Genomic DNA, 23,323 nt, shown 5'->3' on the forward strand with positions numbered 1-23,323 from the left:
AAGAAACTTTAAAACGCGACTTGCCTTCATTTTTTTAACTTACGAGAATAGATCTTAGTTATTTGTGCAACAAACTGGTGATTTTTTGATCACTAATAGTATAAAAGTAATATGTGTTTTAAATCCAAAATATGTTTTAGATTTATTTTTGAGTGTGTTTCCAATCGCTAACTTTTTCACGAAATAATAGTTATTCTTTATTAGTATAAATAGTTAGCAAAAAAAGTAATATAAATAATTATAAAATAATACAAATACTAAATAAATATAAATAAATACTAAAATAATATAAAAATTAATATAAATAGCGCATAAACATTGATTAATAAAAAAAAAATATTTATAACAATATATTTGACATGGAAGTTTAAATTGCATGAATGAGATCAAGAATGCAAATATATACATGGAAAATATGTACTTAACTTTGTTTCAAGCAGATGCTGTTTTACTAAGAAATTTAATTTCTTGTTTGCAAAAATACTTATTCGTAAATTGGCGGTAAATAATGTCGAAACTTTGAGAGAATATCTACTTTAAAAAGACAGCTCTGAAGAATTTCTGATTGAAATTCGATAGATCCAATAAAGATTTTTCGTAATATCATAGATATTTTCGATCTAGATAAAGTACATATGGTACGTCGATCGATAAGCAGATATTAAAGCTTAAATAAGCTTATACGCCTGTTACATTTGAAAGATTTTAATAGAGAATGTCGCGTTCGATAAGATTAATCATCAAATCCCTCTGGGATATTCCTTCAAAGAAGCTGCGACATATTGGGCATAAATGGTCCTTAATTAGGTCGGCCCTATTATGTTAATAGGATTTGTACCTGCAGCTGTGGAATGAGAGTCTCCGCTTGAGAATTAATCTCCAGGCTCGTGTAGGTCAACTATGGCAGTTATCGTGATCCGCATAAGGACTCTTAATCAAGGATCCATGTGACAGGAAGGTGAGCTCGCACGAAAACGACTTTTGCGAGATGGAAACGAAATTTGCCACTCGTCGATACGAGAACGAGGGTGGAGGAGAGGCATAGGAAAGGAAGGCGACTTTCCCCTCTCGCTTGCTTCGAAAGAGAAAGAGAGAGAGAGAGAGAAAGGGACGGGTGGAACTCTGAGACGTAAATTGCAAATGTTCCGGAGAATCGGATAATCGGATAATCAGCCAGACTGTTCCGTCTCCGCTCAGCCGCCATTTCCAATATTCCGCTTTTCTCGAGACATCGACCAATTGATTCGGGATGAGTTACTTGCGAAAGAAAAGTCGCCGTTGCTCTCGATAAGTGGCTTGTTGCATCGACAATGCATTACACTTCTTTTCCTTCGAATAAGTCTTGGAAAACGATATCTTTTTAATCAACGTAATTAATCTTTACATTTATATATGTATAAGATTATATGTATATTCTAATGAGAGTATTTTATAAATCGTATAATAACTTCGAATATTTATCCAGATTTCGAATTATTATATTTGTATATATTTGCTTTATTTAAAAAAAACAGATTTGCCTAATATTTTTATAACATTTTTGAATTTGCGAAGTTTCCGTAAATTTTGTAATACACTGTGTACAATATACCGTGCTCATATATTAATATTAATCTATATTGTACACTAATTTTAATTAGATGTACTAATTAAGTAATCGTTACGTAATTTAACAAAAGCATTATTTATCGATATTTGCAAAATTCAGTTTAATAATTTACGTTTTAATTACTATTTTAGTTCAAATTATTTAGTGCAAATAATTTTCCAAAAAATTTAATCACAATTATATTTACACTACAAATAGAATTATTACGCCACAAATAGGTAGAGATATTATAATATCAATTATTAATGTTAAAGTATATATATCTTTATATGAATATATGAAAATATTTTTTAAAATACTTTTTAAAACAACATTACTGTTTCGGGCATTAAATGCGAACTTTTTAAATAATAAAACCTATGCTTTATAATTTAAATTTATATAAGACAAAAATAATGAGACTGTCGATCTAGTACGCTCGTGTTTTACATTATTAAAAGAGAATCGCAGATAAGAAATATGTTACAAACTCGTACAAAAGCTCTTTCTTTTTCTCTCTTTTTCCTTTCACATCGATTAATTGGAAACATCATTTAAAATGTACTTGAATATGATTTGTATTTGATTTTGTAAATATTTACCTTGCGATTTTAATAATCTTTCTTCCTCTCTCTCTTCTTTTCCTCTTTTTCTAAATTCTATCTTTTTGCGCAACAATAAACGTTGCGAGCAAATCGCGAGAGTAGTTTGCGATCTGTTTGGGAAATAATTGACCGTCTCTGGAAAGGCAGTAAGAAAGCTAAATCGTTCGATCACAGATCGATCCGGCTTTTTTGTACGCGAAACAGATATCGTTCTATTATCGAGTCGGTATGTCTCATAGCTCACAATGTTCAATATCGTGAGCCACAGACCGCAAGCCGCAAACCGAGAACCCAAGGGAGAATCCGCGCAGTGGGTGCACTTGCAGCAATATTGCTGATTGGTTCGGACCGGCTCGCGCACTTAAATTTAGTCGAATGCGCTTCATTTCCATTCGGAAGATAGAGGAATCGACCGACCGAGCTTATCTTACCCTATTTCCGTGCTGCTGGTAATATTTGACTTTGACCTCGTTGAAATTTGGAGCGTTCCTAGAGCGAAAATTTAAAATTCTCCAAACAGAAAAATGACCGATGTAAAATTAAATAAAATATTATTTTACATTATATATTTACTGAATATTAAAATTAAAAATAGCCGATATATAACCATGTATATCTACACGTAACATGTCATTTAATCTACAGAATTACATAGTCTAATCTTAAACAATTATTCAAAATAAACTTGTTACGATCTTTTTTCATACTTTAAAGATAAATTTGCTAAATAAAAAGCTGCTTTATTATTATTATACAATTTTATTTTAATTAACTTTAATTAAATTTAATTCTTCTTTTTCTAAAATTATTTTTCCACAATTATTTGTTTAATGGAAAAACTAACATATACGTTTAAAATTGATTATTTATTTAAATGTGACATTATATATATTTTGCCTTTGTTCATCTATTTTATCACCATGAGAAATATGAATACGAAGAACTATAGGAGCATAAAATCAAACGATACTGATAATTCGTAGCCATTAATGATAATTTCGAATCCGACAAATCATTCATCGTAGAACTGTCGACGCAACAGTCAACTGCACTGTTCGATAAACTTCTGTTCGCTCACCTTCAACGGCCAATGAACTTCTGCTCATACGTTTTCCCTTCGTGTCACGACGAGCTTCTTTGTCGACTTCTCATCAAAGCCTTACTGAAAAACTAATGATACAGTCTCTCTCAACATGTTTCATCAACTTCTCAAAAAAGTGTAAAGTAGATATAAAATATCATAGAGAAGGTGTTTGTGCACTTAAGAAAATTACAAAATCGACATGAAATTATTAGAGAGAGACTTGTTTTTTCTTTATCCAAGAAGTTTTAAAGTCGTATCAACAGATACATTTTTGAATGACATGTGAAATTTAAATCATTTTGAACCCGTGAATTAGTAGTTAATAATTTAACATGTGTCGAACTAAAATTATTCGATCTTTTACAAATTTACATATTTGTCACATCTCTCTCTCGATACTTTTGCGATGAACTCAATTGATCCAAATTGATTCAATAATTGAATCCATTACCGACTCAGAGTTTCAAAATTGTGAATTTAACATAATTTAAAATCGATTGGAGGATAATTTTACCAAATTTGTATTTATTACACAACATTATTATGCAACATTTAATTACGAGTAAGTTCCTCAAAAATATATCTTCGAATATATAATTATTAGTTTTTTAATCATGATAAGTATATTTTTCTTCTGCAATAAAAGATTTTCTTTTTCTTGTCAATCAAAATGTTCATTAAAGATTCATATGAATCATTAATCATATAAATTATTAAAAGTCATATTAAAAATTAATACAAAAATTGCGCAAATATCTGGAATTTGTCTTGTCGAGTTGATTTTTGCGAGAAAGAGGAACGCGAAATTTATGCAATAGCGTAAGGGTTAATGCACCGTTAGACAAAACATCATCTCGTCTCCGTTGAACAACACAAGCACGTATGTACGGGAGACGTAAGCGAATGCGTGAGCTGACGCAGCCAGAATTAGTCGCACGGAAGCCTTTTGTTTCGCCGAGATATCTCGCCGGCTCTCGTCTCTTTTCGCCATCCGATGCATTCGCCGGAGCGTGGTCATAGTATGCAAATGATTATGGCTGCCGCGTTTATTAGAGCCGTCATAAATCCTGGTGCGGGGGGTTGGTTACCGTCGTCTTCCTGCTACGACGAAGGTTTGACTCGGGCAACAGCAGTAGTAGTCGTACCGACAATACCTCTCAAAGGACTAGCTCTAATGTCGGAAGGGCCCTGAAGGATACGGCAATGTAGACAGCGAGGATGTTGCGTCAGGATGCGATGCGATGCCTCTCATCTTGGCTCGCGAATATTAATAAACAAAACTTCGGATTAATTAGCTTGCTGCGACGATGTCTCGTCTTGCGAAACGTTTTGTTAGGATCGCAGAAAGAGCAAGGGGAGAAGGGTCGGTAAAAAAAAAGACAAACGAGCGCAAGGATCGTCTCGAGATCGTCTCATGAATATTCCGTCAATTTGTTTCATTTCGCGTGTTTTGTATGCAAAACAGCGGGAGAGAATACAGCGAGAAGTATCTATTACTCGCTGCTTGGAAATGATAACATTCAGTAAATACAGAATATAGTAAGAAGATGTACAGGATCATCCCGTAATATGCGGAATTACTTTAGGAATTTAGTACTTAAGAATAATATAAATCTAATGATACATAAAAAACTTTTTTATGTGCAGAATCATTTCTGAAAGGAACTTCTCACGAAGTCCCTCACTCGCTGAAAAATACCAGAAGTTTGTATCATTAAAGTTTTTTTTGATTATTTAATATCAAATTAAAGTTTTATTAATTAGACTCAAGTTACTTGGATGAAAAATAACTATTTCTTTCGAGCAGTTAATTTCAAAAGTTTTAGGACGCTATATTAACATTTTTTCAATATACCGTGAAGAAATATTTCAAGTTTAAATGGACGGTATTGTGGATACTTATAAAATTGATCATAAAATGTAATCTTATTCTGTTGCACCCTGTACGTATGCGATGTACACATATCGATTAAATAAGATTATCGAAATTATATCTAGTCTACCTTTCAAAGGTGATGAAAAAAGAGGCGAGATACGATCTTCGCACAATTATTGGCGGAAGTGCTTACAAAGGAAGCTCGCCGCTCGTAGCTTCCGCGAGTAAACTGCATGAACTATGTAACTTTGCGCGGAAACAACGTTGCAGCGATCGCCTCCGGTCAAGCCTCCAATTACATCATATAATTGGATAGTAAAGGAACGGTTATATCGACCAACCGTGCAACTATTGCGTTCCAAATGATCATATCGCACTTTGTACGATTATCAGAATTCCTGAAAATAATTGATCAAAAAGGTATATTTATTCTTCGTTAGACGAGGGGGGGACTCGAGTCAATTTTCGTCCAATTAACAGCAAGTGGAACTTTCTGTTTGTAATAAATATAATTTTACGGCGAAAAGTTGCATACCTAATGTTTTTCTCTGCAATTAGGGAACAAATTATTTATTTATTTATTTATTTGTTTATTTAATTATTTATTTATTTATTTTACTTATTTTATTTATTTTATTTATCAATATTTATTTTATTTTATTTATCAATTATATATATAATTACTGCAATCTACACGCAGCTCAAGTGTTTATTAAAAATTTATAAAGCAAGTCACAGCTATTTCATTTTCTCCCCTTATAATTCGAGCGAAAGATATTGCGCACGACAAGCTTATGCTCTAAAGACACTGGCCTTTTTATCTGCGTTTTCGCGTCGTTCTTATCTTCACGTCCTGGCTTTTCTTTTATTCCTTTTACATTATACTCTATCTCGTCCACCTACCCATTCCCTTCCTGCTCTGCCGTCGACGGTTCCTAGGTGTCTTCCTTGCGGATAACCGTTGGAGTCGTTTCTTTTGCTCTTCTCCCCTTTCTCGCGCGACGCCGTCTTCTTTGTCGATTTCTAGCCTGTTCTCTCCTTCTTCCTCTCTCCATCTCTCATGTTTTTTTTTCCCGCTCTTTCCGCATTCGGTCTGCTTCAGACAATCGGTCGCGGTCCTCCGGAGAGGAAAACGGGTAACGATCGGCTGTGAATTCCGCGATAATTGCTGGAGACTTCGCTTCCACTTCGCAGACATAGACACGATTCCGCGACTGAACGGATGCATTTTAATCTCACGGTCCTTGGAGATCCGTCTGTGCTGACTCGATCCGCGGGTTTTCCCGATGTTTATTGTTTTCGCACCGATATCCTCGTCATTGTCGTCGCGAATTTCTACTATCGCTTTCCCAAGTATCTCATTTTTCCCAGCAATTTCTGGAAAGACAAGGCATCTCAAGCGCGATCAATTGTAAGATTATCTCGAAAATTAGAGATTATTCGAATTTGCAAAATATAATTATACGAAAAATTAAGTCTATGCACTGAAATGGCGTATTATTTTATAATTTTTTAATTAGAAAATATTAGCGACAGGATGTAATAATGGAAAACATTGATTATGTCGAATAATAATTTCGTTGTTCATATTTTTTTATATTTTATGCTTTTATTTAACATTCTTGCAAGTAACGAGTACGCAAAGCTTAAGTTAAAATTCACAAAGACTACCAACTAACTTCCATCTGTATTCTATTTCGCTGTGTTTGACGTATCGAGATTGCGCAGCTTTATTTATTACTTGCATAGGGAACATAATGCTAAAATTGCTCGTGCTTGAGCGGATTAATGGCGTACTGCGAGTGCATTATTTCGTTTCGCAAATTTCGATCCCAATTAATATCATTCTGACAAGACTTGGCACCAACCGCATTTTAGTTTCCACTGTTGGTTCATTCTACATGTACATATAGCCGTGCAAATTGCAAATAAAATCTACAAAATCAATATTTTTAGAATATAGCGTTTCTCTATCCACAATTCTCAAAAAGAAGAAGAGAGAAACAAAAGATTTCAATTCGACTGTATCTAAAAATATAAAAGGAATGTTTTTTTTTGTAATAAAAAAACAAACGTTGAGAAAATTTTTTTCCAAAAAATTGTTTCATTGAAAAAAAAAAGAATGTTTTTTTTATTATTCCTTTTTTTAGTATAAAATTATTTTCCTTCATATTTTCTTATTAATCTAATAAAAAAATTAAATTCTTTTTATAAAGATATATACATATATATATATATATATATGTATATATATATATATATATATATATATATATATATATATATATTTACAATAAATTACGTAAATTAATTTCATATATACGCTGTTAAAATACGTATATATATTAAAAGCATGAGAAAAACGAATCGGATGTGAATGAAAGCGTGATGGTCGCGTCCCCGCAATTACTGTATACGCTAATAACGTGTTTAATACATTCCCAGTTGCGTTAATTGCATTTCATATTAACGCGAGTACGGAGACTCTTCTCACTCGAGGAGAACTGTATCGAAATTCTGGGCACGTGTCATCGCACCGGTCGAATCCCGTGGTAATTCAAAATAACCGTTCTCAACAGAGTTTTGGCACACGGGATTTAGTAACTCGTTTTATATATATACGTACATACATACATACATATATATATATGTATATATATATATATATATATATATATATATATATATATATATATATATATGTCTATTTGAGCATGTATTTGCGCATTAAATTTTTTCTATATCTAAAGGGTAGTGCAGAATAACTTTATCCAGCTGAAATATCTCCGTTTTGTAAATATAAAAATATTGTGTGTGTGTGTGTGTGTATATATATGTATATATGCAATATTTTTATATTTTATATTTCTAAAAAACGAAGATATTCCAGCCAGACAAAGTTATTTTGCTCTCCTATAGATATAGAGAGCTTAATGCGCAGACACATATTTCATAAACTTTAAAAAATCATTATATGACATGTTACATATGTCCTGATATGATCGTATTGGATCTATGTATGTCTCAATAATAATATGAAATAATAATGTCAATAATAAAATGAAATATTTTTGCAATCGCGCGAAAATACAGGAACGCGAATACGACGCGAGCAGACAAATGACAAAAGTTTCGCGAGCTCGTTAAATTGTGATCGGAATAAAGCACGCTCGGCTTTATCACCTCGTTGCGTTGCGGAAACATAATCGAAATTGACATAGTTCGCGATTGCGCGTTTAAATAATCTCGAGACCGGGAAGGGTTATCGGTCGCGCAACGCAACGCTCTCCATTTCTCATCCCCGCCGGCGTTACTGGGTAATTATTGTAGGTCGGCAGTGCCCGGTTAATTACAGGACGACACACCTACGTTTACGCGCATGCGACCGAGCCGTCTGATATGTATGAAAATGAAATCGCTCGGCCGGATTTCCCGGCCATGCTGAGGATGTCCCGATTTTACCGGAAGCAGTCTCTACAGGAGCAAAAAATTGCATCCCTTTGTTAGATTAAAAATTAAAAACTACTAAATTAGAAGTATTATTATTTTTTTAGGATTTAAAAATATACACTTGTATGTTTTCTGTTTTAAACCTTGGGAATGAAAAAATTAACGCATATACAAGCCGCGTTTGATGCGTTTAAGATAATATCTCATTGTCAAGTCTGTCCAAAATTAAAAATTCTACCCTTCATCGTTGCACGCTTTACACCTCGTAGTGTACTAAAGCTACCTATATCTTCCACGTTGCATATTTTAATTAGGTTTTAAGGTGGTCTGGCTTATGCGCGCGAGAGTCGCTTGAATATTCCATACCGTTGGGTCATCGACTCGCGCAATATGGCCTCCATTGCCTGATAATTATTAGGGAAGGTTTCAACCCTCGACGCCCCTTTGTAGGTGCGAGGCGCTCGTTTGGACAAAATAGGGCCGTAAAGGGGCTACTACTCTTGCCGAGAGGGGGGAATTTCTCGCATGCTTCAACCCTACACAGTTGCCTCGGTTATAATCGCAAAATATTTAAGATCGCTGAAAATCAATTTTTGCGAAAAAGTATTATATTCACGCATATATAACATTACAGTGTTATGATTGAGCCAAAAGGTTCTCATCTTCCTTAATTTACGGTTATATAGAGCTTGGTAAGATATACACGTCAAATATCTCTGCGGAAATTAAATTTTTACTCTATGAAAAACTCGACGGAATTTATTTCTCTACCGATTCTGCAATATTCGTGCAATTATGCGGTGTAATTACTTGGCGAAGCATTTGCTCGCTTGGATGGTCGGCGTGCTTACTTTGGACAATTATAAAAAGATTATAATAAATGCCGAGTACTCTAGCGAATAATAGTTGGCGATGCACGGAAATAATATAATAATTCCAGTTCATTTCGCAGTGCAAAGAATTGCGAGACTCGAAAATTTCGAAAATTCTTGCTGCAAAATTATGCATGAATCTGAATTCTTGATAATTATTATGAATTAGATTCCCTGAAATCTGCATAACATGCAGATTTGTATTTAATGTAAATATTTGATATTGCACATATTATATCCGCGATAATATTACATAAATCTTCATGAAGCTTTGCAAACAACCATGTAGCAGGGAAAAAATAATAAGTATAAGGTTTCTTCTCTCTAATTTGGTCTTCTCATACTCTTTCTGGATCTACATGAGTTTGCTAATTAAGGCGAAATAGAGTCGTCAAAGGATAGACGATTAAATGAGGCGGATGTAGAAAAAGCTTAAAAACTCATATAATCATCCATGCGAAATAATTGTATAACGTAATAACACGTTGTCACAATTTTGTTTTTCATTCTCAGTAAACTTTTTCTTATGATATCGTTTATTTTTACTTTTTTAAGTAATAAAAAAGTAATAAAAAAGCATGTAATATATATATATATAGCTATTATACTTTATAAGAAGTTTTAAAAGATATATATATATTTTTCACATTATAATTAATATTATTAATAAAAAAAAAGTTCATTATGAAATTCACTTTTTAGAACAATTTTTCTTTTAAAATTTAATATTCCCCTCCATTTAATACAATTAATAATATTACGTTTAATTGGAAAGAAGAAGCGGAAGAAGCTACATTATGCTACATATAGCTCTATATTATCAGGACAAAAAAAAATAAGTGAGATTCCGTGAATGATGGCGTGAATTCGGCACGAAACAGGGAGTGTGGTGTGCTAGCGGCAGAGGTTGACCAAGGAGAGGATAGTCGCGGTGGATGAGGACGAGAGAGGAGGCGGCGGATGGGTGGCTGGGGGTGGCTGCAGCTCGCTCAGGAAGGCAAGCCGGGGTAGGGGGTAAGGGGCGGCGAGGGGGGGAGGGCGGAATTTCGCGCGTGCTCGGCTTCATCCCCCTCGGCCGCCGTCACCGCCACCGCTGGATGCTGAGGGTAGCTGGACCGCGCGCGTGAGGTGTCAGTTCTGCGCGCGATCTCCTCCCTGAAGGTGTCAACCTGCTCGCGATCTGCTCCAACGTGTTCTCCAAAAGTGATCACGCACGATCGCACGCACGCATTCCCAATTTCTCCTCGAGTCCCCCTTTTCTCGCCCCTTTCTCGCGCTCGCCCTTTCTTCTCCGCTTTCCTTCGCGGGTTCGACGATCTTGTGAAACGGACCGTTCAGTGAAAAGTTCGAGGGACACTCTCTCTCCTAAACGCGAACGAGGAGAGTCGTACTAGTTCGAGTCTGACACGTGACACTCTTCAGCTGGCGACGACTATCATGCTGGCCGGGATCTTCGAGGGCAACAATGTACGTGAAAAATCGTTTGCGGTAGGAAATTCGATCGCATGCATTTTTTCAATGTGCTTGCACGGCTTTAAAGAGGAAAATAAATGTTAGTGATGCCTGCTGAGAAGAGAGAAACAGCATTGTTGGATGCGCTGTATTAATATCAGAACACACAAAATCGTTATTTTTCATTCCTTTTGTTTTTTAATCGGCTATAAAATTTATATTTTAATATCATAATTTCGTAAAGATAATTATAAACAATATTACATCTGAATTATATAAAAAAGAATTTATTATTTGAAAATTATCTCTTTTCTTTACAAGTTAATAATATTAGATGTATATCGACCAGTATCCTAAATCTGATATTGACTTAAGAATATTGATTTAAAAATCATTTTTTTAATGAATGCATTATAATTCATGTTAATATAATGAATTTTTACAAGCAAAATTTCTGTTAAAGCAGTCAATATCACGCTTTCAATTATCGTGTATTACGTCAACTCATTGTAACATCTATTCCATTTTGCTTAAGAATAATTCTATTCGGCCTTTATTCCTTCTATCTTCCATAAAGGGCGATTCTGAGCGAATTGCACTCGCGGTGCCAATAATCGTGATACCAAGTGTTATGACATATCGATATGCCTATAGATTCTATCCTGTAATTCTGAAAGATTTTGTGATTATTACATACTCTATATTATTTCTTTTTTCTTTTCATACCATAAATGGAATGATATTCTTTCGTATGTTCGCTGTATTTCCTGAACATGTTGTAAATAAAATGTTTTATTAGCTCGTATATGTATACTTTTACCTTTATGTTTACCACGTTTTATTTGAAATCCCATTCTTCAACGTTGTCTATTCACGTTGTTTTTTTAAATAAATAAAGGTCTCGTAAAATTACTATGATATTCATATCTTTTGATTTAAATTGACATGTTAAGATAACTTGTAATTAAGTTACATATAAATTATACTATCACTCTATCTTAATAAGTTCTAAAATTAAGAGAGAAGACACGTGGGAGAGAAAGAGAGAGAACTAAAGATCACTTTAGTTCCTAATTTAAAGTTGTATCCGATAAAATCATACATGCAGTCGTCATATTATTTAAATGAGACTCGAATCGCATTATTCGCGGAAATGTGAGTACAAGACTAAGTTCAAGTCTCTTAATAACATTCGCATATCAGACGTCATCGTACTTTCCGCGAGTGTTCCGTGTTCATAGCTCTGTTCAACGTCTCTCCCTTTCGCGTTATCATGTCGACTAATCAACCGTATCTCACCGGCAAAGAGATGCAGGGTGCAGCTTTGAAAAAAACCGACTGTAGATTTCGTTGCGCTCTGATACACGAATTAAACGCTTGCACTTTGCGTGCTGCGCATTAATAACGTCACGCGAACGAATATCGTTGGCGTATTGCCGCTCCCTGCGTAAGAGAATGATCGTAGGTAGATATGGCGGGTCGTATATCGCAGAGGCTGGTTCCTCAGGTGGCGATAATTCATCGGAGTAACTCGACCACTCTCCGCGGATGATTAATTAATGTCAGAGACAGCGCTCGTTTTCGCTCCCAATTTTCTCTTCTTTTTATCACTTATCTCGTGCGACGGCTACTCGATAATTTTTATTATTCCGTCTGGCCCTATTCGCAATTTATGCTATATCGATCATATAGTTCGAACGAGAGAAAAATAATTCTAAATAATATCTTTCCTTTTATTGTACATGTATCTAGTAAGTCTCAAAATAAAATAAATTTACTTTAGTAAATTGTGCAAAAATTAATCGTATACTTTGTATAATTTATTCAAAAGATTTTTACATTGATTTATAATATTGAGAGGTATGATAATTCTCCTTCGGTAATTTTTTTTTATTTTTATAAATATGTTAAAATAGAGCCAGAATAATTTTAAATAATTACTGGACTTCTCACGCGTTATTTATTTATTTATATTGTTAATAATTATTTCTTCTTTTTTATAATAATTTTTTTCTTTTTTATAATTATTTTTTGATATTATATTTCTCATATTTACAAAATCTCAGACCTTATTGAATGGTTTATTATCTTAATATAATTAAAAATTGAATCATTTAATATTCTTTAATTAGTGCATCCATCCTTCAGTTCAATTTATTACAGGTATCACATGTATATTTCACGTTCAGATTTATTTTCGGACCGCATGCTCGAATTTCCGCACACTTTTACGATCGTTGTCAATGTTTTTGGCACCTTGCCGGTGATTTTCCGTCAAAAGAACGTATCTCGCGGAATCACCCTTTGGGGTTTACGCTCGGTAAAATCTTTGTTGGCTCTTTGTTCTTGTCCCAAATGTTTGGTTTAAACATGTACATGTATGGTGCAAATAAGCTCGTGCGACTCTACAGTCTGCTTGATGCATCAAAAACAGGAGCAAATCCAATTTACCCACTTTAAGCGTTTCATTGATTCTGGGACCTTATTACTAGAACGACTGTTTATCCAGACAGAGATACATCGATAGTGCATGTTTGATGTTATGCATTATTACGATATTATAATCAAGAGAAATAAAATATATATAAATATTTATATATTAATTTTATTATAATAATATTCAAAGACAAGTTGCCAGATAGATCGTGTTGTTCGTGAAAACGTTTGTTAATGCATCTCTTCGAAACTTTCTCTTCTTCCATTTTAATCTCCATTTTTATACAGATAAATGTATTTTGCTTTTCAATAAAGTTATATTAGAAATTACATAGTGCGTGTTTTGTTATATTATTGTTGGGTTTTGATAGGAAAAGTTTTATAGTATTCCAGTAAATTTCAACAAAATTTCACTCAAACAATTATACTATCCTTAAAGTTTAATTCGCTAAAATTTTACAATTCTCAGCTTTAAATGGTCTCATTATTTAATACAAGATGTTGAGCTTTTAATTTCGGTTTGTTGAAATAAAAAACAAAAAACAAAAATCGTATTTTCACCGAATGATATGGAGTTGTTGTAGAAACTATGCGCCGCCATATTAATTTCAGTTTGCGCCACTCAACTCGAGCTAAAGTCGAAGTGAAATTGCTTCAGATTTTTCCCATTTTTTTTCTCCGGTAAAACCAGATTAAGCGTGCGAATAAATACTGAAAACATCAAGCAAACATCATGCAAAATATTAAGCTATTGTTGTAGCGTGCCCTGTCATAATCAATAACGCTTTTTTAGAGATTTTAAGAACTTTAATCTTCTTTTTTTTAAGAAGATTTTTATCTTGTTTAACGAAATTATGAGTTTTTTTTTTTAATGTAAAAATCGACTTTTCGTATATTGTAAAAGAATGAGGAAAATCAACTGTTGTATAAAGAAGCATATTATAATTTTGTTAAAAAAAGAAATAAATATTTTTCTAAAAAAAATTAAAAATCTTAAAATCTCTAAAGTATCTCTACTTGAAACAAAACCGTGCAGATCATATTATGTGAAAGTCTTCGAGATCAATCTTTTTATCTATTTTTTTAATAAAAAAACTTTAAGATTATTCGAAGTAACTTCAAGATTATTCCAAGTAAGATATAATTTACTCTGTCTAAAGACTGCATACAAATTCATAGGTAAATAAACATCGCGATCAATATCGATGAAACAATATAAATTTTTTCACCAATATATTTTTGAATCAATACATACGTTATACAATATAAATATAATTTTTTTTAAACGTAACATGAAAGTTTTGCATAGAGATTTTCTTTTATATTACTACGACTAATTTTACTCTCATTTAATCGTTATCTGACGATATGAATACAGCTAAAAATTTTTCTCGAAAATATCATATGTCGACGAAAATACATGTCAGTTGCACATTTCGCGCGTCACTGAAATTCGCGTAATTTACCGAATTTTTCGTGGAACGCTTGACAGCTACGCTGTAACGTTACGATGTAACGACACTGGTCGATCCCCACTCGTAAAACCCGTAAAGTATTCTTTGTTTATCGCTGTTATCGAGATATATGTTTCAGGGCAGGCGTTCCAGCTATTTTTTCATTAAACGCAAATTCGACTCGAACAGAGGCGCGCGAATGATTCGCACGAGCGCGGAAATAACATTTTACGGCCCGTGCGATGCGGCTTCGCGCAAGAAAATCGAATTTCGGGCGCTCGAAAGGGATTCCGTGGGTTGTTTTTAGCGGTGAGAAAATTAGAGACCGCGATGGTGGCCGCTGCGTTAATTGCTTTAACTGCTCCAGCATTTTCCACGATTGACAGTCTCGTGATTCACGCTTATTATACCTGTCTGCGCATCTTCGCGATACGAAAAATATCGCAATCGCATCGGCTTTTTATCCCCTTTAATTCCTGTCCCAATTATTATCCGCACGAAATTGATTAATTCGAATAAAAGGATAACCCATATCGTTGTTTGTGCGAACGTTGAATGAAAAGATTTAATTAATTTGGATGAATAAAAATGAACTAAAGCTTTGAAAATAAATTTGATTAAAAATGACTCGTTCCCCCGTTTTACACAGATCTTATCCAGATAAATCCTTTCGAGATCGATCGACAAAGATATACGTTGCATGTATTGAAACCTTGCCATTTCGTCTCTATTCACAACGTATAAATCAGTTTCATTTAACGCAGCGAACGTCAGAGAATCTCACGGCGCATTTTATTCGAGAACTTTATCGACGGATTGACCGAATTCTCCATCTGTTGCGAAAAAGGAGAAATTTCTTAGGCGGCTTTTCTCCCGGGAAATGAAGATTCGAAACGACTTCGACGTATCGATTTCAATTTCGAAACGTGTAAACTCATCCTCTACTTACTGACGATTCGCGATCATCGCGATAAAACACTTTCGTTCGCGTGAAAATATTCTCTTCGACAGATCTTAATCAGAGACGTATAAGTCGGGCGCGATGATGATGTTGAAAACGGCAGTTTCCCTTATCTTGTTCCGATTAAATCCAGTAATTGTCGTGAGATCCAGCATAGATGACAAATGAATCGGGAAAGATATCGAAACGAAGGATCGTGAAAAATTGATTGACCTTTCAGCATTTTATGGATGCCGGTAACTCATAAAACTTCTTAACCAGCCACTCAAAGAAAGAATTTCCTCCTGGCTCTTTTTCACTGTCCCTCTCTCCCTTCTCTGTAAGAAGTAGCAAAATTCGCCCTCTCCCTCTTTCTCTTTTCCCGCGTTTCCGTTTCCCCTTGTTTCGCTAGATTCATCCGCATCCGCTTCCGTAGAATCTTACTATGAAAAGTTTCTATGGATTTCAAGAGAGACAATATGAATAATTCGTGAAATTATTCTGAAATCTAAGTGCAAATCCATCGAATGTTACTTCGTGTAATTCACAAAGAAAATATAATAAGTAGTTAAATATGATATTTTACATTTTTATATAATTTAACTATAATTTTTTAGAGATATCTGTATATTTATTTTCTAGTTATTTAAAAATCTTTTATTTAAATTTTAGTAAAAGGTATAAATCATAAAGACATGTATAAAAACATTTCTAAAGAGTTAAAAAATTTAGAGATTTGACACATTACACAATAGGATGAGCGATGTTTATAGCAAGTTCAAAGCTCTTTATACGCTCTAATAAAGCACACTTTCAATAGCGAGCATTCGAATGAAAGTATCTATATCATTAAATTCTATCACGGAAACACGTTTTAACGTTGATCGAACATTACGATATTATATATTTCACGCCAATTAAATATAGAGATAGAGTTTTCAGTCCGCAAATATTTAAAGGATCAACCACAAACTTCCTTCTTCCTTCTATTACGTTTTTTAAACATTCTCACATGTAATTGTCAATGGATTAGTTAACGAATCAATGAAATTCAACAAAAAGTGTTCACAGGATATCTATTAATACCTGGCGAGAAAGATCCGTCGCACAGATTAAAAAAGAAGCGTGCGCAAACGGAAGAGATTCGCCGAAAATAGACTAGACGGTCCGGATCAATGTTACATCCTCGAAGTGAGACGAATAAAAGGAAAGAAAGAGCGAGAGAGAGAATCTTTTAAAAAGAGAATATGTCCAAAATAGTTGATTAGAATATAGGTAGCACGAGCGTTTTGTTGCTCGCGTTGAGCGAGCCTGGAGCGAATTCCATGTATGCATTACATAACCAGCGTGTTTCATTTGGGTGTAAAAAGGAGAGCGCGTATGTCGCGTTTTTCATACGTCGGATGTAACATGCTGCTGATGCCGGGAGTACACTATGAATGCGCGTTTACATCATTTCACGACCTAATTTCCGAATTTGATAAAAAGCGCTTGTACTAAAGCCGACTGATAAAGTACCTTCTCATAGGCGTAGATTAGTTCGGATTAATTTCGAATCGATATTTGTGCTCAACGAAAATGATACTTTGGTATCTGAATTCTGGAGTTATAAAGGATTGATAAAATAAGGAATTTTGATAGACAGAGCTTCAACATTTAATGATGATATTTATAAAGGATTGATAAAATAAGAATTTCAGATAGAGCTTCAATATTTCGTGATGATATTTAGAATGCCTGCTAAATCTCCATCCCTTAATTTTCGTCATATATTCTTTAGTGATACTTTTAAAGAAGAAAACTTTTGAAAAAAACTGGTATCTGTGCGATAGCCATTTAATATTTCCGTATTAAAGCTCGAACTCTAGAAGAATAAAACACATTTGAATCTCTAATTTTAACTCCAGGCTCGATTATATTAAATCATTCAAATTTATTGTAAAATGCTGCAAAAAGTGGTTTAATCAAAATGTTGTTAATTAAAAGTGTGTATTGAGTTTAAATTCATCAACAAGAGGTCGCAGGTGAAAAGGACTGAAATGAACGTACGTGATAAAAGGTATTAAAGCGTATTTAGCCAATCGATCGATTATTATCGACGTGTAAACTAAAAATTGAAAAAAAAATACACATTTACTACCTTTCAAACATATTTACTACATTTCTGTGTGCGAAGCTAGTCGACATCAGTCGCGCAATAACGATCATTTCTGCAGGGATTTATGTTTGCACAATTCTGGGATTATACATTTGCTTTACATTAATTACATACGCGACGCGATTCCGAGGATTTAATTCGTTTTCAATTTATGCGCATTCTTGAGGAAGAAAACAAAGCTCTCTCGGAAAACGTTTTCACTCCTTTTTTTCCATCAACATTATTATCTTTTTTTCTTCATTTCTATATAAATACATAATCCTAAGATCATTCAATTTTAATCCATGAACGCGTAAATTATCAGTCAGTTAACATCATTAAACCCAAAAATATTCTGCATAAAATATCTATAACTATATAGAAATAAATTGCAAAAAAGATTGATGATATAAAGATAGATGATATTATAAAAATAATATTAAAAAATATAAATAATATTAAAAATAATATTCAAATAATATTAAAAATAATAGTAAAAATAATATTAAAAATAATATTAAAAATATTTGAATATTTCTATTTTTGTAGCGTTTTTGACATTATTATCTATAAAGATGGATAATAATATTAACAGGGAATATTCTAATATTTCTCTTAATGAATAAAAAAATCGATACAAAACAAATGGGGTTAATTCTGACCAAGTGAGAGCCGAGTATAGCGTAGGGTCACGCGGTCAGATGTTCGATGCGAACGTTACCAGCACCGGCATCGGATCAATATATCGAAACGGTCATACCCGACTCCATAATTCAACACGTTTATTACGTAATCCTTTAATTCACGCCGATATAAATTAGAATAAGCCCGGGAGAGCTAAATCGGAGTAGATCTTTATGTCCCGGAAATACGAGCGCGGATTCATATATGATGCGCGCGTTCGCGATAACGTTTTTTCGATGTGTGATTTATCGTTCGACGAAGGAGACAGCGATAATTCTTTAGCGAGATGTGACGAGCCGCGATCCGCGCATACGAATTCGACGTGAACCACGTCATGTGTGATAAGCTTCCGGAGATAATTCATTCGCTTGTCGCGCGCGGACGTGCATTCGCATTTGAAATTTGTTAAAACAATACCTAGTTCTTATCTCTTTTATCTTGTTACGTAACTGATACGAGAACTTAAAGCTGAATTGCGTCAGTGCGGATTATTTAAAACCAGCTTAGTGATTCTTCATTGGATTATGTTGCTATGCATGATGTTTCTATTTATATGATGTGGATAAGAGAAGAGCTTCACTCTTGTTAGCGTTAATTAATGTTGGATTTTTTTGAATATTCTTCTGTATTTTATCATAATATATTTATATTATCTCTCTTTCTCTCTTTCCCTCTCACTCTTATTTAAATAAATTATATAGAGAAAAAGGTAACGTTGTTATAATCTAAAGAAACATTAATAATAGTAATATATCTGTGAATCTCCGTAGAAACATGTATTAAAAGTAAATCAGGAAAGAAATATATTTACACTTCTCAAACTTTTCTTCCGGGAATCATACTCTGACAAAGTTTCTTTACTTTTGGAAAGCTCCAGAGTCCTAATTACGTCTTAACATCCGAACATTCTCATCGTTTTCATGTATTTATTTCCTCGAATTTCGATTATAAATAGCAACGAGACATTCTCCCTCTCTCTTTTAAAAGAGATTTTATATACATTTTATATTACATTTTATATATATTACATATTATATATTACATATATTACATATTATATATATTTTATATAATAAATTATTATAATAAATTATATAATAAAATATTATAATAAATTATATAATAAATTATTATAATAAATTATAAAATAAATTATATAATAAATTATTATAAAAAATTTTGAAATTAACAATAATTGTCAAAATGCATACTATAATTATTTCATTACTTTGATTTCTATTCTATAATACTATAATATTTAGTATAATCTAAAAATAATTTTCTTAATTATTTCCTTTACACCACATGAATTTCACTTAATCTAAAAATAATTTTACTAATCTACTCTAAAAATCCAATCTAAATCTAATCACTAATCTAAAAATAATTTTCTCAATTATTTCCTTTATACCACATGAATTTCATCTTGAATAACTGTCGTCGTAGAGAAATATCAGCGCGTAAGCGTTACGTCTAACTCGATTATTGATTTAAACGCGCTTTACTACCTTTATTACCCGTCGCGTGGTTGCACGACGAGGAACGGTACAACCCGCGAAAGTGGATGCTCCTCTCGCTTCGCGTGCATAAACCGCCTTAATGCACCTGCCGTGAGAGTGCATCATCGCTCTCTGCAAATGACATCTCCGCCATTCATCGTCCCTTATCCGTGTTTTGTCCATTGTGCCGTCGCTCGCAACAAAAGATCGCTTTAACGATTTAATAGAAAGGCTCCGGCTCTCGCGATTCCTCTCGCGAGCATTGGCAGCTCTCAGCTCCAGACTTTGAACATCTCAGGAAAGTCCTCGCGTCCTCCCCCATTTTCGTGCGCGAATCGGAACGAAAACGAGGCAGATCAATTGTAATTATTATATTAATTGCAATTTTAATGGCAACGTTACTTTCCCTTATCTACCTCGTTCTTCCCTTCGTTCTTTACGTCAAAAGGCACCGCACATATTAATTAACGCGTTACCATTTGTTGTAATATCTGCACGCGCTGCATAGTCACTTTGAAACACGATATCTACCTTTGAAACCGTATATTGCGTTCACTCGTAATTGTACCGACAATGAGCGTGCGTTGTGAAACTCGGCAATCGATTGGCGCAAACGCATTTCTACGTTCATGTGCGTATGTGTGTGTCCGCTTGCGCGAGCTTGTACATCAGACCGAAAATACGGGCGAATTAATCGTGAATAATAATGTATTTTCACTGTAAACGACTAAATTTCTCTCTCATTGCTCGTACATTGCGGAAAAATTGCGAAATGCGATAATCATTTAAACGTATATCCGGTGTCTTAATAATTTCGCGAGAGAGCGGACGACAGGAAAGTACAATTCTCGATCGATGAGCGTAAATTCCAATGATAGCATATTCTCTTTCATATCTAAAGTATCGAAAATTGAACTCGACAACTGTTGTAGGATAACGTTTACTGACTTGATCACGGAGGTAATTGCGAATATTTTCCACGAGGCTGTATAGAAAGCTGGCTTGAAAAACAGACGAGGAATCTCATGAATATAGAACGGGAGAAATTCGAAAGTATAATGCCGCCGTCAGATAGCTATGTAAACGTGATAATTGCGCTATAGATGTTGGACGGAATTATTCTTATGAATTTTTGGTACGATGGGAAAGATCTGATTGATAATTGTCCATATATCATGCTTCAATAGTACAGAAAAATATCATAATCGCTAAGACAATTGTCTCTCCGAAAATTAGAATTTAAAAAATAATTCGAGATTATTTGCGATCAAAATAACAAAAAATAGAGATTGAGAAATATATATTTCATCAAAACAACTGTCTATTCCAGTTTCCCTGAAAATAAAATCAGTATTCATCATCTACGATCCCTTCAAAATGCAATCGAAAAATTTCTTTTGAATTAAAAGTACGGATAACATATCTTTTTTATCGAATATCATTAGCTATCGCGAGGCAAAAATCTCACGTCTTACCATTTTATTTCAGCGTCGAAACTTTTCAATCTCGTAATTAATCTCGAGACTCAAAAATTTCTCTTCAACTTTCAATGCCGTGCGTCGATTATCGAACCCCTCCCCTTCCCTCTTCCGGGCCATTTTGCCACTGTATTCAATGCGAGCGGCATTCGAGGTGGGTTAAAAGTAACCCCGGCATCCATCTCGCGTACATAAACCGCCTTAATGCACCCTCGGTAGCAGGCCATTACACCACGCATCCCTGCAGCCCCTCCTCCCCCGCTTCGGTCGCATAGTACTCGCGCATGTTACACGCATATTAAGATACACACACGTCATTCTCTGTGCACATGCACACGAACCGCCATCCTCTACTCTTCACGCATATTTACGCTATATCGACCAGGTAGTAGTAGGTGAAATTTACTCTACCGCGTCCGATACATTATTTCCACGAGCATTAACGCGCCGACGTTATTGCACTCTCTCTGTCCTCTTCTCCCTGCTTTACAGTCCTTTTATCTCATGAGCTATCGTGCGTCGAGGATCGCGCGATTTTCTCTGACAATGGGTCATCATGTTTTCGTACGCGACGAGTGAAAAAGGAAATTCGCGACGAAAATTTGAATCCCTTCGACTCGATGTCTATTGTAGTTTACGGCGACTTTAATTGTAAAGAATAGGAAAGTAAATTTGCGATTACCTCGTGCGATGAAAATATAAAAATATGATGAAAAGCAAGATGCTTATTTATTTTTTCTTTTTATTATGAATGAAATATATCTTCGAAATATAGTTATGTTTTTATATAGCTGCATTTCTGTTCAAATTCTCTGTCTTTAATTTTCAATATGCAGAAAAAAGATTATTAAAACGTATCAAGATTTTTAATTCATTAATTCGAGTAGAAAAACTTTAACGAGTCTCCCTAATGATTCGCGCCCCTATCGTAATTATTTACTCGCCTCTACTATTCGATAATATTCGTTCGACAGACAAGTTCCGATACTGAGATCCCGCCTTTCGTTGTCAGAGACTGTGGAATGAATTTTTCGTTCTGCGATGTTGATGGTCGTGGAGCATACGTCGATACCTTTTATTGGCGCCTGCTTTTCGTGTCGCTGCTCACTCATATTTTTGCCGCGCGATGTGTGTTCTCGTCTCCTCGCCTCTCTTTTTCTCGGAAAATTCAACACCGGGACCGTTTTAACTGCGAATAATGCTTACAATGATATTGTGAGCTGAGACAATATTTACTGATTAAAAATATACGAAAAAGGATATAAATCGAAATAAAATCGAAATTAATAGAGATTTAATTGCTATATTTTATCGATAAGTCAATATTCGAATTTGTCATATTTATTAGATATAATGCAATTTGTAAGAATCAATTTTTTTTTAATTAATAAAAATTATTAATACTAGAGAAAAAAAGCCGATAAATAATATTTTGAAAAATTTGGATTTGTTTTTTATTAGGAATCCGATCTTCTGTAATTTTTAGCTTTCTGAAAAATATATGTTCTCTTCTTTAATAAATAAAAATTATTATTTTAATGTTTCTGATACAATGTAATGTGAGAACTTTAAGAATGCCTCGAGATCCTCTTGAGGACTTTGAAACGCCCCCGGACATAACCGGCATTCTTGAATAAACCGAGCGGTCTATTCTCATGTATATATTCACCCGCATGTTCTGCATTGCGCACTTACAGACATCGAATAGTCGCGAGCAGTTTCGAAACTTTACTCGCGCGTCTCGTGAGACTCGAAAGAGAGATAGAGA

The 23,323-nt window shown here is 34.1% G+C and overlaps 1 protein-coding gene across 6 annotated transcripts in view; it reads left to right on the forward strand.

Moving 5' to 3' along the window:
* LOC145964605 (cell adhesion molecule Dscam2) overlaps positions 1-23,323 on the forward strand; it is a 216,202-nt gene that overhangs the window by 45,060 nt on the left and 147,819 nt on the right. For 4 of the 6 annotated variants that reach the window (XM_083087569.1, XM_083087565.1, XM_083087570.1 and 1 more), the window contains exon 1: positions 10,606-10,942. The exons of 1 other annotated variant lie outside the window; for it this stretch is intronic. The gene's annotated coding sequence lies outside the window, so the exon portion shown is untranslated. Of the gene's footprint in view, positions 1-10,605; positions 10,964-23,323 lie in introns of those variants that run through there. One more of the 6 variants, XM_083087567.1, reaches the window with a different exon arrangement.

The sequence above is a fragment of the Camponotus vicinus genome, unplaced genomic scaffold, assembly GCF_025532165.1.
Source record: "Camponotus vicinus isolate PSW18456_S1 unplaced genomic scaffold, iyCamVici1.0 SCAF_13, whole genome shotgun sequence".
Taxonomy (NCBI): Eukaryota; Metazoa; Arthropoda; class Insecta; order Hymenoptera; family Formicidae; genus Camponotus; species Camponotus vicinus.